We start from the raw sequence: 16952 nt of genomic DNA, 5'->3' as shown, positions 1-16952 counted from the left end.
ATTCAACAAAGCATTGATTCAGTCATTTGTCTATTTGCGTTCGTTTAGTGAACTTCATAACTACCCTCGAAATAGCATTAGCATGTTGGGCTTCATGCAAAACAATTTAGCAACACAAATTTAGAAAACATCTAACTATGGTCTCTGTCAAAAGAAGCAGTTGGCACCTAGAAAGGAAAGGCAAACAGACAATTACAATCTCATCATCATATAGTTACCCTCCGTAATGGGTCAGTATACAGAGTCAGTCTTCATCCTCAGGACATCAGTTGATTCGCCATCAGCCAGGAAACACAGCACAGTTCAGCAAGACGGGGTAAGTAGGGACACTTCCCTCATAAGGAGGAGAAGTATAGAACGGGCAAGGTAAGGGAGAGGATGGTTTGAAGAATCAAACAACAAAGTTTTTAGGCAGAGTGACAAAGTGTCTGGGTAATAGCAAGAATAGTTCTCAATAGCATCTCCTTAAGGCTCCTCGTGTCAAAGGTTTTTTATCACTTTTCTGTTGGTCAGTCCCCTAATTTCTAATTGGGCAGGTTTGGCACACCACTATCTCCATCCAATGGTTTTCCAGTCATACCATCAAAATTGTCACCTCATAACAGTTCTCACGTAGTTTATTGGTTCTTGTGATTGACGTCTCCAGCGGGTAGAATGTCCAGTATGATTTCATATTCTTGTGGTCCTCTCGCATCCCCAGTCAGTAGTTCCATTGTCTGTACCGGTTTAGGTGACCTTGTACCTGTTGTGAGTCTACACTGTTGCATTGAGCAAGATTGTTTCCTTGAGCAAGTCGAGTTTCATGAGAACGGATCTACTACAGTTACACTCATCTTCTAGCTTTTGGAAAAATATGATTACATGTCCTTCAGCAAGTCAGCACACGGCACGTTAGAAAAACACATTTAATATGAAACCGGGCAGCTAGGCCCCGACTCATGCTAACTAAGGCCTAGTGAATTAATTAGCAAAACCTTAATGTATAGCTCTTAATACTGATACAAAATCATACATTATTACATCAATAATTCATCATTAGTCAATTTTATTAGTTCCCGTATATAGTGGGGGCCACTCCCGTGGGCACATTTCGGACTCACGTTAGTAAAACACATTAATACATTTTCTATGCGGCATTATTATGCATTAGTTCATAAACATTCTCATGTTAATTTTGATTAGAAGAGCTACGCTCCAACAATCCCTCCTCTGGTGACACTTGTCATCACACAAAAACCTTTCCCTTCACAACCTTTCACTTTCTTAAATTACTCATTTCAATTTCTTCTCCCCTCCTTAATTTTGCATTAGTTTCTTTGAATATTTTCTCCTTTTTCTTTTCCTCTTTCCTATTGCGTTTTTCCAATTTTTCTCTAATTCTTTTACTAATTTTGCATGATAACCAAATTCCAAATAAACAAGCTAGAACAATCAATATACCCCATATTATTTTTGCAAGTGTCCCATTCCAAATACTACTAAACCAATTCCCTACTTTAACAATTTCCTTTCCAACCTTTTCCCAGACTCCAGGTTCCTTCAGCTCCTTCAAATCTGTACTATCTCTTGTTAGGTTAGTAAGAATACTCCTAATCTTATTGCTATTGTCAGGTATGAATGCACAACAGTGGCGCTCATTAAGCATCCTACAGACTCCGCCACTTTTCGCTAAAAGAATGTCTAAAACAAGCCGGTTTTGAAGAGTCATGGCCCTCTCCGCAGCAAGTTCAGTATCCATCAGGAGTATAGCCCCTGTGAAGTTTGTCAACATGTTATCCACAATAGTAGACAACTTTCAAATCTTTATGGAGTTTAAGATAACCCCCACTGAAGGAATTATGGCTCCAAATATATTACCCATGACAGCAGCTGCTGTCTCTCTCTCTTGTCTACTATGATGTAATTCAGACATTTTAGGAAAGTTCTTTAAGTCATCAAATTGGTAGATCTTTGGGAAAACTATTCCCAAATAACATGTCCCATACAATCCCTTTAGAAGACGGTAATGAGCATTAACGCCACATATGTAATAGATCCCAGGGATCGCTGGATCCTGTCAATTTAACATGAATGTCCACTTACTCTGAAGAAAAAAACACGTCTGCATTCACTCGCTCCCACAAATAAAGTGTCATGATCAGATTTTTGGCCTATATATACAAAGCTTTCCTAAGTGTAATTCATCTACAGCTAGCTTGCCTTGCGCCTTTATTGCACTATAAGCATAATCATTTACAAACGTTTGTTTTTCTAATCCCTTTTCTAGCTTTTCCTTTAACGCTTTTCTTCTATCATCAGTGTGATCTAAGAAGCTCTTCTCTACAGGCGTTAGTAAGCAGGTTAGATTATTGCGGTGCGCATAAGCTGACCCAAATGTCAGTGTTGGCTCAAAGAAACCCTTAACTAGTTTTATGTTATGTTCCTTAGCTATTATACTTAAAAACTCAATTATAGGCACAAAAGAAAACACTACATCTAGATCAGAATAGAAGTATTGAATATGTTCTTGATCATAGAATCTTGTTAATAGCAAACTACAGCTTATTCCGTAGGTAAGCGGCAAACTATGATAAGTAACCCCTTCTTGTACTGACGAAGGAATCTTCGTGCACAAATAGCAATTCGTCGCATCCATTGTTTCAACATACTCAATCAACAAGCAATAGAAGACGATAGTAGATAGTTCCTTTTTCGTATTAGTTCCCTCATGCAAATACTTCGTATCCTGCTCAAACCTCTCCCATGGTGTTAGTGTAGTAGTCTCAGGAATTGAAGGACTGTTAATCACACTCTTATCCACCAATGGCATCCCCACAATCACACCTGTAATTACTATTGCACACACAACACCCAAAATAACACTTAAACATCTACGAATCCTACCCCTATTATCATTATCTCTAATGTTACTCATGATCTGTAAAGAATCAGAGAGCAGAATAATATAAGCAAACAATCAACTTGAGGAAGATTTAAAGCTCCTTTTTTTGTGCAAAGTCTCTCTCTTGGCAAGTATTTACAGCGTTTCACTCACTCCCAGGACCCTTTGTCAAATCAGGTTAGCAGCTTGTCATAATCATTTTTTTTAAGAGTCAATTAAGGTTAACAGTGTCAAATTCGGTAATTTATCAGTCTCTTTTCTCAGGTTTCTCTCTCTATTTAATTTCCATTTAACACAGTCTCTTTCTATTTTTGAATTCTGGTGCCGTAGTATTGACCTGGAATTTCTCGATCAAAACAGAATGCCTAGAATTCTTATTGCCACTCAGCTGATGTTGCATAAGCCCATGCGTACCTCCTGTTTGCAACTATCTTTCTTTTCAGTTTGCGATCACCCTGCAACTCTTCTTCACTGAGATCTTCTTTCCTTGTTGTGTCAATTTCTTCTTCTATTGTTTCATTAAGGACCACTTTCTCCTTTGCAGCTTGTGGTTCCGGCCAATTATGTCCTTTAAGTATTTTCCTACTGCTCGGCCTTTCAGGATGTTGAACAATGCCCTCCTCTTGTGCTATGGTGTTTTCTTTTGCTGGATATGCAAGCGGCTCAGGAGGAGTCGGAACACGTTGACCTCTTTCTACCTCACCTCCTTCGCCTTCAGGGTCTGTCAAGGGCTCAACTTCGAACCCGTATCCATCTGCTTCTGGGAGAACCTCTCTTTGGGTCGGTCCTCCTGGTGCCTCAGTTGAGATAGGCTCAGCGTCAGTCCTCTGGATTTCGTTTGTTGTTTGAGTGACCAAGCCGTCCTCAACGGGCTCTCCGTCAGTCTCAATTCCCCTTTGATTACTCTCCGGCCCTGAGACTTCCTTCTCTGCAGCCGTTGTTTTTGACAATTCGAGTTCCTCATCAGTTGGACACGTCACCTTCTTTGTGTGACTGGCATGGATCCAGTTTGGAAGTCCTGCTCATTTCACAGCAGTAGTAGTTGTGAATATTACTTGATACGGCCCCTTCCAATGTGGCTCCAAACACGACTTCCTCACGTGTTTCTTGACAACAACCCAGTCACCGGCTTTCAGGGTGTGACCTGGATCAGTTATCGGGGGCAATGTGGTAGCTTCCACCTGGTGAGAGAAAGAGCGGACCACGTCAGCCAGACCCTTGCAGTAGTCCAACACCATATCATCCGTGATATTCACAAGAGCATTTGCAAGCACTGCGGGCAATCTCATAGCTTGGCCCATAAGAATTTCATGAGGAGACAGTCCTGTTTTCTTGTCGGGTGTGTTTCTCATTGACATCAGCACTAAGGGCAATGCATCTGGCCATTTCAAATTTGTGGCTGCACACATCTTTGCCATTCTCGACTTCAAGGTACCATTCATCTGCTCCACTAGTCCTGATGCTTCAGGGTGGTAGCTACAGTGTAATTTCTGTTCAGTGTTCAGGGCAGCACATAAGAGCTTAATGACCTCATTGTTGAAGTGACTTCCCCTATCTGATTCTAAAGAGACTGGGAACCCGAAACGTGGTATCAACTCCCTAAGCAGCAGCTTCGCTACTGTGAGACTGTCATTTCTTCGTGTAGGGTAAGCTTCAATCCAGTGACTGAAAATGCACACAATCACCAACACGTACCTCAGACCTCCACATACGGGCATTTCAATAAAATCCATCTGCATTCTGCTAAATGGACCTCCTGCTCTCCCTATGTGGCTCAAATTCACCACGGTCCCTTTCCCCGCATTCATCTGCTGACAGATAATGCACCTGTGACAGATAACTTCTGCAGCTTGTCTGAATTTTGGATTGAACCAATCGACTTTGAACAACCTGATCATTGTGTCTCTCCCAACATGTGCTTGACCATGGTAAAACTTTGCAAGCTGTGACAAAAGACTGTTTGGCAAAAACATTTTCACCTCCTCTGCAACCCATGAATCATCAGATCTCTGTACGGATTGCATTTTGAGCCAAGAGCATTTCTCCTCTTTGCTGGCACGTCCCTGTGACGATCTCAACTCATCCAGTGTGTCAACCACCCTTAATGCATACCCTGAGCATGTTTCATTTTCAGTTTCAGGTAACAATTCCCATTGGTCTTGAAACAATATACAGTTCAATGCACAAAACCTTGCGACTTGATCTGCATATCCATTTCCCATTGACTCAAAGTCTTGTGATTTAACATGAGCATTGCATTTCACCACGGCAATTTCAAGAGGTAATTGAATCGCGTGCAACAATTCCTTAATTCTTTCACCATTTTTCACTGGAGAACAAGAAGAGGTCAGGAAACCCTTCTGTGACCACAACTGGCCAAAATCATGGACATTTCCAAATCTGTATCTCCTATCAGTATAACTAGTGACTTTCAGGTTCTCAGCAGCGTGGCATGCCCTCGCAACAGCAATTAATTCAGCCACTTGAGCAGAGTATACTCTTTCGAGCCAGGATGCTTCTAGGATACCAGAAATTGTACACACAGCATATCCAGCTCCCAGTACTCCTACTGAGTCTCTCGGGAATGAACCATCAACAAAGATAATGTAATAATTTTCTTCCAATTGGGTATCTTTAATGTTGGGTCTCTGTTTGGTGCACAGATCCGTTACCTCAAGATAATCATGATCTACCTCCTCAGCATCATCAATGTCTGCATTTTCATTGGGAAGCAAAGTTGCCGGGATCAACACAGTACATCTCTTCAAAGATACATTAGGTGACCCCAGTATAATTGTTTCATACTTTGTCAGGCGAGCATTCGTCATTTGCTGAGTCTTTGTTCGGGTCAACAGAATTTCAACTAAATGTGGGACCATTACTGTATACGGGTTCGAAGTTGAGCCCTTGACAGACCCTGAAGGGATGTCCCATCACTATACCTTCACACTGAGTGAGGCTTTGACCAACTGCTGCAACTGCACGCAAACAACCCAGTAAGGCTGCTGCGACTAGGTCCAAAGTAGCTGAAAAATATACTACTGGGCGGTTTGCACCTCCATGGACCTGTGTCAGGACAGACAAACAACAAGTATCATGTTCATGACAAAACAATACAAAAGGCATTGTGTAATCAGGCATACCTAAAGCTGGTGCCCTGCACATGCTTTCTCTCAGTTCAATGAATACCCTCATCTCTTTCTCAGACATGGTTATGGCACCCGGGCCGTCTTGAATTTCTTTGACAGTCAACCTCACCAAAGGTTTAGAGATAATCGAGAAGTTGGAATTCCACTGACGATAATAGCCCACCATTCCCAAAAACATCCTAACGTCCCTCTTGGTTGTCGGGGGATTCATCTGCAATATGGCTGTCACCCTTTCTTTGGATATTTTCCTCGACCCTTTTTCAATCAGGTGACCTAAGTACTTCACCTCTTTCTGACAGTACTGTAGCTTCTTTGGGGACACTTTATGTCCGTTCTTTCCAAAATGATTGAGTAAGGCAATAGTATCGTAGCTGCAGTCATCTCTCATTTTGGATGCAATTAACAAATCATCAATGTACTGTATTAGAGTCAAACTAAAAGGCAATTCTAATGATTCCAAGTCCTTCTTCAATATCTGATTGAAGATGGAAGGTGATTCAGAAAACCCATGAGAAATTCGACACCAACTGTAAACCTTGTCCAGGGATTTGAAACTGAAAAGAAATTGGCTGTCCTCATGAGAGGCACCGAAAAGAATGCTTGAGACAGGTCCACAACTGTGAACCATTCTGCATCACACGGAACCTGAAACATAATAACGGCTGGATTTGGCACTATGGGGCAACATTTTACCACAATCTCATTAACTTTTCTCAGGTCTTGAACAATTCAAACTTTTCCACAAGGCTTTTTCAGACCCATTATTGGTGAATTACACGGGTTGCTCATCACTTCTTTTAGAACCCTTTGCTTTACAAAGTCTGCAATTATCTGCGTCACCTGTATAAGAACATCTTGTGCCATGTGGTACTGTGGTACCTGGGGAAACACAACATTTGGCTTCACTTCTACCTTGACTGGCTCTACTCCTCTTATTAATCCCACTTCCTTTCCTGTCAAGTCCCACACTTTCTCTTTCACTGTTCCCTGTAATTCGGCTGATAAATCAGTCACTGTAAACATCGGGAAGAAGGTTATCAAAGGGTACTCCTCATTTGCGGTCCCCGTCTCCGGTTCTGAGATCTGACCATCGTCCCCTTTATCATCACTGTTTGTCTGCACCTCAATCCCTTCATTGGAGCAGGTAATCAAACACCTCGTCTTACACAGTAAGTCTCTTCCCAGTAGGGATACGTGACTCGAGTCACAGACTACAAATCTATGTAATACCTGGAAGGTACCAATCTCAACTTGGACCGGATCTGTAATCAGATTTGTCAGGAGCTGATTTGCTACTCCTACCAACCTTATGGTACGCCCCGAAAGTGGCAATTTCAGAACCTCTGCACTTCTGACTGTAGAGCGTGTAGCTCCTGTATCAACAAGAACAAAACCTTATGACACATCACCTTTCCCTGAACATGAGGTCCCCTCTGATCTACTTCTAGGGACGCTGCAAGCCTGCACTCCTCACTATCAGAACAATCCTCCGACCATTCATTGTTTATTCCATCCTCACCACGCAATGGGAAATGTTGTACTGTATCATTTTGACTCATTGTTTGACCTGTGACCTGTTGAGGAAGCATCACCTGTTGCTGTCCCATTGGAGCTAATGGTAACTGCATTTGCTGTCTAGGTACCATAGGAATCTGCTGTTTCACCTGCTGAATCTGTGCTGGTTGAACACGTGGCATTTGCATTTGTTGTATAGGCTGGAGACCCTGCATCTGCACCATGGTGTTCTGGAAGTTCGGATTTTGACCCCTCACTCTTGGACCCCTCACATTTTTAAATGTACTGACATCATTGCTTTGTTGAACAGCACCATCCTGCACCATCATTGGGCACTCCCACTTCCAGTGTCCCACGCCCCCGCACGCGTGACTTGGTAACACCTTTTTCATCCCTTGCACATCATTTTGAACCACAACGGTATTCAAATCTGTACCACGGTTCACAAAACCTCCTCGACCTCGTCCTCTTGGTTGTGACTGAAACATTCCGTTTCCTTGCGGTTGCTGCTGTACCATCTGCTGTACTCCATTTCCCTGCATCCCTGCTTGAGCTGTTCTAATTTGCATCACCATCACCTTCTCTTTCAGCTTTTTCTGTTTCAATTCAATCTCATCGCTACAGTATTTCACATACTGCAACACTTCATCAATCGGCTTTGCTTGCCAACAGATCAAATTATTCTTAATCATCTGGCTAATCTCTGGTCTCAACCCTTCAACAAACCTGAACACAAGGTGATTCATATCTTTCGGTTCTATGACCTCAGTGCCACTGTAATGCTTGAATGCCTTCAACAACCTCTCATAATAAGCATATATCGACTCTTTGCCCTCCTGTGACGTTCGATCAATTTTCTGCCAATCAGTAACTTTCAGCGACACCTTCTGTTTCAAAAACTCAATCACCTTATGGTAATACCTCATCACTTCGGAAGACAGTGCTCCAGTAATCTTGTCCCTTGCCAGTTACTTTGTCGGCCAATCCACACCCCTCTTGCACTTAAGCCATAAGTCATCTGGGACTATGATCTCAAACAATGTATTGAAGTCTTCCCAAAGACATTTTGCAAGCTTCACAAACCTGTCCGTCTGTTGATACCACTCTATTGGCTTTTCCCTCAACCTGGGATAATCAGTTGTGAATGACAGGATGTCACCTCTAGACCACGGTACATGGGCTAGTACCCCTCCAGCTGTTTCGCTCATTGGTAACATTTTTATTGTTCCCGTGTCTGGTGCAGCTTTCTCCTGCTTTGGCTCCCGGCAGTCACTTTTCTCTTTATCTCTCTTCTTTGCCCATCTGCCTTCCCAATTCTCTAATGCTCCCCAAATTTGAGCACTCTGCAACATCTCTTTGAGGTGTGCCTTCATTCCAGTGGATCTCATGTGATCAAAATCTTTAGGTTAAAAGTCTAACCTATAACTCCTCTTTCAGTGCTTAGTATTGTCTAAGTCTATACCATATTTGTCTGCTAGGTTTGCAAACCTCTGATGTATCCTGCTCACTTCTTTGGTTATTTTGGGGCACAGATACCTCAATTCTGCTTCCGTGTATGACTCCAGTCTGTTCACCCCCATTGTTCCTTCTACTAATTCTGTGGCTTCCACACCCAACCTCACAAAATTCAGGTATTCCTCTCGTTCTGATCTCTCTGCAGTCACTGAAGTAGTCTGCGGAATGTTGAGTTTGTCTAACCACTCGTTCAACTGTTGCGCTGTTAAGCCTTGCAACGAGACATTTCCAGACTGCATCATTGATGTCTGTGACATATTTGCACTCATCACCTGTGGGGTCAGGGTACCCAACCCTGCTTGCCTCATTGTCTCTAAAGGAACCCCAATCGGACTGAAGTCCAACAAAGATCTAGACCTTTCGGCTGTCTGTCCCCCCTGTGTTATTCCCTGCACGTTTCCTGTGAACCCTCCTCTTACCGCTTCTTGGGTCATTACTTCTTGATCACATATGCTAGGCTTAGCTTGGGCATACAGCAGTACTGGTGGACCAACAGTAATTGGCAATGATATAGCAGCTGGTGTCTGTCCAATTTCCAAACCCGGTGGAGCATTAACTCCCATAGCTTGATTCATCATGGGTGCTGTGGCTACCGACTGCGGTCCTGTGACAGAAGTGTCATTCGGAACCACCTGTTGCTGCAGCTGAGGCAGCAATTGTGGAGTTGGCTCAATCTGCACTAACTTGGATCTTGTGTATACTGGATCAGGTGGCACCATCAAACTCGTAGTAGTCTATAATGTTGGGACATCAGGGTAGAGCCTCTGAAGTGGCGGCGGCTGCAACTGTATCTGCATGTCTGGTGCAGTGGATACACTAACACCATTCTGTATCGGAACTGTATCGTTTGTCTGTACAGTATTCGTGATTCCCTTATTTTGTGTCGGATCTTCAGGACCCGCACTAGTACTCGGTCCATTATCATTCATGCCATATGGTGGCGGGCGGTCATGTAACAACTGATTACGAAATTCCTCATCGTCTGAATCATCTGCATCTGCCCAAGACTTCTGAGTCTCCTTTGGCTTATTAGAGCCCTTGTCTATCTTACAAGTGTCCTTCTTTCCCTGTGTCTCGGCTTCTTGTGTTATTGCCGGAAACATCGTAACTCCGTCAACTATTCCCCTTCTCCACATCTTGGTCTCACTATCCCATCTAGCCTCCACTAGAGTCTTTTCTGCCTTTCTCATTCTCCTCACAAATTCCTTCTGCCTCTGTTGTATGGCCATTAAATCCCAAATTGCTAATGCCTCAAACTGAGATGGTCTTGGGGGCGGTTTTTGGTCACTTAATACCCTCTGCAAATTTTCCAAAATCCTTATATTAAACATTCCATATTCTGGAAACGCCAAACATCCCTCCTTTTCTGTCATTTTGCACCACTGCTTTAGCCAAAGACATTGCGCGACTCCCTTCTCCTCCATTACGGTATAAGCCAGAGTATCCTCTGGTGGTGTAGGCTCCCCCACACTCGCTGTAATGTATGTATCTCCCCTCAAAGCACTCTTTAGAGCCTTGAAAAACTTCATTTTTGCGACTTTTATTTTGTTTAGAATCTAATCAGGAAGTGACTTTAATTCCCAGAACACTCTTCGCCTACCTTCTCAACCAATTGCCTCTCACAGACAGCTGCCAATCCGTGCGCGACCCCTCTCGGCAACTGACCTATCCCAACGCGGCTCCAATGACATAACATTCACACACACTGCAGCTGACAAAGTTTTGCGGCTTGTCTTCCTCACACAGAAACTAATGCAATATATTGCAAGTACTTCAACAATAATCTCAGATTTGCCGGTTTACTACAGGAAGGGTAACACAATTGCTTTAGAACTTTACAGAGATTTCACTTGAAGCCTCGGCCGCTACTCTCTCCTTCTCAGCTCCCGCACTCGCAAGCAGAATTCGACCCGCAAATCCTATTCTCGACTTGTCAATGGTTCGTTCTAGTGCACTTTAGAACTTGCCAAATCTCCATCGAAGGTTACATTCACACATTTGACTCAAACTTGACTCGTCAACCACGCTCGATTGACCTATTAAACCGCACAAATTACAACATAAACCAAGTGTCTCATACACTTCTCAATATACTCCGGAGTCTCAGACCACAACAGGTCTGTACATCACCAACAACCACGTGGACAATTTTTTTTTTTTGCACAAAGCACCACACTCACATGAAGTTCGCCAACTTCCCTACTCTCATACTGCGGAGTACGCCCACTCCTACTAAAACATTACATGGCCTAAATTCACACAAACTTCACAAATCACCTGCGATATGCATAAGCTGGGCAAGCGCAAATTCTACATCACACATGCTAGAACGCCGAGAACATACCCAACTCACTTAGGCAAGCTCCGAGATTCCGGAAAAGTCATTTGGGACTTAGAGACACATCATGCCTCCAATTGTATTGCATTGTTTCGAAAACACTTTTAAACAATGGTCCCTCGTCCTTGGGCCCCCAAAGGGCCAAACCATCCTCTGCTACCAGAACTGCTAACGCATCCCAATCTAGATAATTTATTCACTCTGGGACTCTTTTTAGGCCGATGAATCTTTCGACCCTGATTGAAGACACCTTAAGACGGAATAACTAATCAACATGTCAACCAATAAGTCAATAACGTCATCAGTAATCACCGTAACAAATCCATTAGATTAATCAATAACATTAATAAGACTCGGAAACCACCATGACCCTTCAGTCATGAATAACCACACCGGTTTAGTACAATTTTAGGATGTTTATTCCCTATTGATTACAATTTTACTAGTAAGTTTATTGGTCTCAAAACCATGAAACACATCAGCATTGTCATAATATGGCAATTCGAATAAGATTTCATCAATGCAAAGATCACGAACATTAGAATATAACACGACGTCAACATAGGTTAACCTTAGCAGAGTATCATTTGGCATTATTCAACAAAGCATTGATTCTGTCATTTATTTATTTGCGTCCGTTTAGTGAACCTCTTAACTACCGTTGAATTAGCATTGGCATGTTGGGCTTCAGGCAAAACAATTTAGCAACACAAATTTAGAAAATATCTAACTATGGTCTCTGTCAAAAGAAGTAGTTGGTACCTAGAAAGGAAAGGCAAACAGACAATTACAATTTCATCATCATACAGTTACCCTCCGTAATGGGTCAGCATACAGAGTCAGTCTTCGTCCTCAGGACATCAGTTGATTTGCCATCAGCCAGGAAACACAGCAAAGTTCAGCAAGACAGGGTAAGTAGGGACACTTCCCTCATAAAGAGGAGAAGTATAGAACTGGCAAGGTAAGGGTGAGAATGGTTTGAAGAATCAAACAACAAAGTTTTTAGGCAGAGTGACAAAGTGTCTGGGTACTAGCAAGAATAGTTCGCAATGGCATCTCCTAATGGCTTCTTGTGTCAAAGGTTTTTTATCCCTTTTCTGTTGTTCAGTCCCCTAATTTCTAATTGGGCAGGTTTGGCACACCATTATCTCCATCCAATGGTTTCCCTGTTGTACCATAAAAACTGTCACCTCATAACAGTTCTCAGGTAGTTTATTGGTTCTTGTGATTGACGTCTCCAATGAGTAGAATGTCCAGTATGATTTCATATTCTCGTGGTCCTCTCGAGTCAGTAGTTCCATTGTCTGTACCGGTTTAGGCGACCTTGTACCTGTTGCGAGTCTACACTGTTGCATTCAGCAAGAATGTTTCCTTGAGCAAGTCGAGTTTCATGAGAACGGATCTACTACAGTTACACTCATCTTCTAGCTTCTGGAAAAATACAATTACATGTTCTTTAGCAAGTCAGCACAATGCACGTTAGAAAAACACATTTAATATGAAACCGGGCAGCTAGGCCCCGACTCATGTTAACTAAGGCCTAGTGAATTAATTAGCAAAACCTTAATGTATAGCTCTTAATACTAATACAAAATCTTACATTATTGCATCAATAACTCATCATTAGTCAATTTTAATAGACCCCGTATATATTGACGGCCACACCCCGTGGGCACATTTCGGACTCACGTTAGTAAAACACGTTAATACATTTTCTACGCGGCATTATTATGCATTAGTTCATAAACATTCTCATGTTAATTTTGATTATAAGAGCTATGCTCCAACACCACCTCCGCAAGCACCTTACCAACTTCTTGCCAATAGATCTGGATCATGGGACATTGCCAAAACATGTAGACCTCATCTGCTTTTCTCTTGCCACACTTAGGACAATTCTTCTCTTCTGGACCGCCAAAGGTTGCCAACTTCTTTGCGGTTCGATACGCCCTGTGCACTGTAAAAGATGAGTTCTCTTTAAGGGTACCAACTTGATTACTTTCTAAAGAATAGACATTGATACTTGCCATAAAGTTATGACGTCCTGCAATGGCAGGTCCCTTCCACAGATCTCAGTTGGCAAGCTGAAAACCACCTCCCTGGCATCCACTAGCATCCAGTACCACTTTGAGACCACCTTGCATTGGAACATCTCTTCTTGCAGTTTCTCTTCCCAATACTGGATTATCTTTTGCCTTCTACAAAGGCTATCACCCAACTTGTAAGCTGATAGTACTTAAACGTAGATAAGGTACCTGCTGCACTTTCCACAAGAGAGGACCAATGAAGCAAAATGCTGCCTTCCAAAATTTGTCCCCATCTTTTGATACCTCCTTTCCTCAAGGGCATTGCTAACTTATCTTGAAGACACTCAGGGGTAATACCAAAGCTTACAAGCAGCCCTTGAGATATTTAGTCTGATCTTTTTAAAGTACTTTGGGTGACCAAACGTAAACAGAAAATGGTCACCCCCTTTGGATAGATGCTTTGTCAGGGTCTTAAAGAGAGGGATAAAGGAGGAGTTGTGAAGAAGCAGGTCTCTTATATGTTTTAGTTGAAATGCTGCACAATATTTATAGAGCTCAGAACTTGCTATACCCCCATGGTCCTTTTTCATACATAGTTCTCTCCACATGATTCTTATTCCTTTTGAGGACCACATAAAGCTACTTAGTTGCCATGAAACTTATTTAACCAAGCCTGTTTAAATTCTAATGGTATGACGTTGAAAAAAATGCTAAACTTTGAGAGAATTTATATTTTTAAGAACTTTGACTTGCCTAAAAGGAAAATTGAAGCCCACCCCACACTTTTAATAATTTCATAGTTGCTGTTGCTACTCTGTTAAAGTTCACCCAAACTGTTTTGTCTATGTCTATCATAACTTGACACCTAAATAGCGTATCTCTTGTTTTACCAGAGGGCTATTATAGCTGCTGTTCCACAGCATATTTTCAGTTTTTTTGTGGGTAAATACAATAGCCAAATACTTTCCCAAGGTGTTAATGTAAAAATTGTTGGGATTGAGCCTTCCAGAACTCTAGAATATAAATCCTCAAGCCGTCCGCATACAGTGTCACTTTCTTCTCCTACCCGTTACACTCAAAGGGAATATACTTGGATTGATCCTATTTTTACAAGCCAAGTGTTCAACGTAAAGATCAAAAAGTAGGGGGGAAAGTGGGCAGTCCTGACAAGTCCCTCTTCCAATCTTGATTTGTTCAGACAGGTTAACGTTTATCGGAATGCTTGTCAATGTTTTTTTAAAGATAGATCCAATTGCTCTAGAAAAGACCTCTCCTAAGTTGTACTTCCTGATCGCACTTTGTAAAAAAGGCCATCTGACTCTACTAAAGGCTTTGGCTACATCAAAAGCGAGCTCCACCAAAGGGAGATTGCCCTTAACCAGCAAATCTATAGCACTGACTACACCATGTGCAAGCTTGTACAATTACCTCCCCTTAATGAATCCCTTTTGATCGTCTTGAATTAGGAGCACCATTATTTTTTCCAACTTTTGCCAAGATTTGGGTATAAATCTTATAATCTGTATTTAGGAGGGAAATTGGTCGGTATGATTTGCATTGTTTAGGATCTTTGTTCTAAAACTAGACTGATTATGACAACATCCCAGGAATTTGGTGCATCTATTCCTTTAGATAAAAAGCTGACTTTAATACTTCTACAAGCACTGGTGCCAACTTTAGAATGATATATATTTAATTCAGAAGACTTTCAGGACCCGCTGCCTTCCCCTTTCTCAACCTCTTTATTGCTTTTAGTACTTTTCATTCATTCATCTATGGTAATTTCCAAGTCTAGCTCTTGTCTTAAATCATGTTGTGGTAATCTCCAACTCTAGCTCTTGTCTTAAATCATGTTCTACAGAGGGGATTGCAGCTTCATCCAGGTACTTCATGATTAGCTCATTAGATACCTCATATACCATAAACATTGTATGAAAAAGGAGGTAAAAGCCTGAGCTATCTTGTTCTCAGTGCAAATAATACCTGAATTTTCATTTAAAAATGCCCTAATGGTATTTCTAGTTTATCCCACTTTTATTTTCTAAGCTAATAATTGCCACACCCTTCCCCATACTCATAGTGGTCCAGCTTCCTAGTTTCCCATTTTTTCCATACTTTAGTTTCTAAATGGTTTGAGAGTTCTGACCTCACCCTCTTAATCTGTTATTGAATCTCTGCCAAATACTCAACACATTGGTGGGCTGATCGCAACTGATGATGCCGGATGCCAGATTAGGTGTTCCTTTTTTTTCCCTTCTCTTCCTTATTGGCATAGGCAGTGATGCTGTTTAACCTACATCTTATGAAAGCCTCATTTCTATCCCATACAATTATTTATCTAAATCAAACAAGACCAAAACGACAAAAATCCAACTTTCTATAAGTCAAGATATGGATTATCAATAGAATAGATTCTTACTCAATAGAAAACAATGGAAGGGTTGTTTTTACACAATGTACCTGGTTTGCGTAAAAAATAAAGCCACACGGGCAAGCATGCGTCGAAGTCAGCGATTTCTTACTCGCAGGTGAGGACGTGCGTCGTTTCTTCTCCGGTTTGTTTAGGCAATGTGTTGTTTTTCTTTCCTGCAAGAGAGCACTGCATCAGCATCTTGATGGAGTACCTCAGATCTGCGCAGGATCACAATGACTTTGATGCCCAGCCAATTCGTCCGCATGCTGAAATCCAACTGCACGCAGTGTGGGGTTTGTGTCATTATCAGCAGCCCGCAAGCAGGTGTTGTGTTGTTTCTCCAGCTGCACTGCAGGTAATGCACCGATTTCCCAGCTGTGATGTGGGTGTTATGTCGATTTCAGCCGCAAGGTGAGTGGCTCATCATTTTTACAGACGTGTTGAAGGTGGTGCATCAAAATGTTCCCTGCACTGCTTCCTGTGCGTGGATTTCAGTCCTTGTTCTACCAGCTTCACCTTTCAAGTCACCAGGGACTGGATAGAGCACACCTTGGCAGGGCGGAAGTCTCAGCAGAGAGACCAGGCACTGGCAGAGGAAGTCTTTGTTGGCCCTGAGACTTCAAAACAGGAGGCAAGCTCAGTCCAAGCCCTTGGAGATTCTTCACAAGCAGGAATATACCACAAAGTCCAGTCTTTGTCCTCTTTTAGGCAGAAGCAACAACTGCAGGCCAACCCAGCAAAGCACCGTCGCAGGCGAAGGGACAGTAAACCTCCTCCAGCTCTTCAGCTCTTCTCCTTGGCAGAGGTTCCTGAAAAGTAATCTAAAAAACTGGGGTTGTGGCTCCACTATTTATACACCTTTATGCCTTGTAAGTAGGCAAACTTCAAAGGAAAGTCTCTGTTATTGACAAAATTGTACCTTGCCCAGGCCTGGCCCCAGACACACATCAGGAGGTTGGAGACTGCATTGTGTGAGGGCAGGCACAGCCAATTTAGCTGTAAGTGACCATTCCTTCCTTCACTCTAGCCCAGATAGCCCATCGGGATATGCAGGCGACACACCAGCTCCTTTTGTGTCACTGTCTAGTGGAGATTCACAGCCATCCAAATTGTC

This window comes from Pleurodeles waltl, chromosome 1_2 (assembly GCF_031143425.1).
Source record: "Pleurodeles waltl isolate 20211129_DDA chromosome 1_2, aPleWal1.hap1.20221129, whole genome shotgun sequence".
Lineage (NCBI taxonomy): Eukaryota > Metazoa > Chordata > Amphibia > Caudata > Salamandridae > Pleurodeles > Pleurodeles waltl.
Note: the sequence above shows the minus strand (reverse complement) of the source record.